This window comes from Micropterus dolomieu, linkage group LG18 (genome assembly GCF_021292245.1).
Source record: "Micropterus dolomieu isolate WLL.071019.BEF.003 ecotype Adirondacks linkage group LG18, ASM2129224v1, whole genome shotgun sequence".
Classification (NCBI taxonomy): domain Eukaryota; kingdom Metazoa; phylum Chordata; class Actinopteri; order Centrarchiformes; family Centrarchidae; genus Micropterus; species Micropterus dolomieu.
Genome location: NC_060167.1, coordinates 4,110,466 through 4,111,340, shown reverse-complemented (window position 1 = coordinate 4,111,340; position 875 = coordinate 4,110,466).

The window sequence follows — 875 nt, the reverse complement described above, 5'->3', positions numbered from 1 at the left end:
ACCTGAGCATTGTTTCTGACCACGTCCATCCCTTTATGGCCACCATGTACCCATCCTCTGATGGCTACTTCCAGCAGGATAATGCACCATGTCACAAAGCTCCAATCATTTCAAATTGGTTTCTTGAACATGACAATGAGTTCACTGTACTAAAATGGCCCCCACAGTCACCAGATCTCAACCCAATAGAGCATCTTTGGGATGTGGTGGAACGGGAGCTTCGTGCCCTGAATGTGCATCCCACAAATCTCCATCAACTGCAAGATGCTATCCTATCAATATGGGCCAACATTTCTAAAGAATGCTTTCAGCACCTTGTTGAATCAATGCCACGTAGAATTAAGGCAGTTCTGAAGGCGAAAGGGGGTCAAACACAGTATTAGTATGGTGTTCCTAATAATCCTTTAGGTGAGTGTATACAGACTGCAGTGTTTCCCACACATACTGTAGGATTTACTTGGGCGAATTCTGCATTCCAGCCGTGAACTGCATAAATTTTCATAAATTTCTTTATGCAGATTTATGAAAAGAGGTCTCTTTGCCGAATTATGCATTCAGGGTCTGTGAAAGACTGCAACAACCCCCCCCAACCCGTCACAGTTACGCTGTCATTCTGGGGGAAACATTGTACATAACGGAGCCAAGATCACACTGTCACAGCAAAGACGAACTCTGATGCCTGCCTTTTCTCTGCTTTCACTTGTTGTTGTAAGGCATCTAAAGAATAAAAAACAAACTGAAAGTTATTTTCTATGGGGTTTGTCAGTTTTAGAGTAGTGTAGGTTGCCGCTTGATAAAAACGGTAAAATATGGTGGATTTAATTAACTACAAATAAATTGGTAAAATAGGAAATAGCCTAGTACATTCACGCAAA